The sequence below is a fragment of the Hipposideros armiger genome, unplaced genomic scaffold, assembly GCF_001890085.2.
Source record: "Hipposideros armiger isolate ML-2016 unplaced genomic scaffold, ASM189008v1 scaffold_94, whole genome shotgun sequence".
In the NCBI taxonomy this organism is placed as follows: Eukaryota; Metazoa; Chordata; class Mammalia; order Chiroptera; family Hipposideridae; genus Hipposideros; species Hipposideros armiger.
Genome location: NW_017731444.1, coordinates 2,273,954 through 2,274,404, shown reverse-complemented (window position 1 = coordinate 2,274,404; position 451 = coordinate 2,273,954).

The window sequence follows — 451 nt, the reverse complement described above, 5'->3', positions numbered from 1 at the left end:
AGTCTAGTTGTGGAGGACGTCGCTTCACTGGCCCATGCTGGTATTATCATTGTACTCTTCCCGGGTGAGGCAGATCGGTCACCAGCCATTGGCCGGCCGCTCATGGCAGCTCTCGCCGGCTGCTAGCCATTCACGGTAGCTCACCGCATCCTACACCGTGCTGGCCACTCACGGATGAGCTGTTGTTCACAATCTCAGCTGTAGAGGGCTCAGCGTCACTGGCCCATGTGGGAACCAAACCGGCGGACCTGCTGCTCAGAGCTCGCGCTCCCAAGCCAACTTTTAACCAACTGAGCCACTCGGCTGGCCCTGTACGCACATTTTAAGAAAGGAAAAAAAATCTATATTAAAATTATGCTGATGGTAACCACTTTGAGCACTTCTTGTAATTACAGAAGTCAAACGTGACTTGTATTCATCTTTTGTTATTGGTATATATTGAGTATTACAA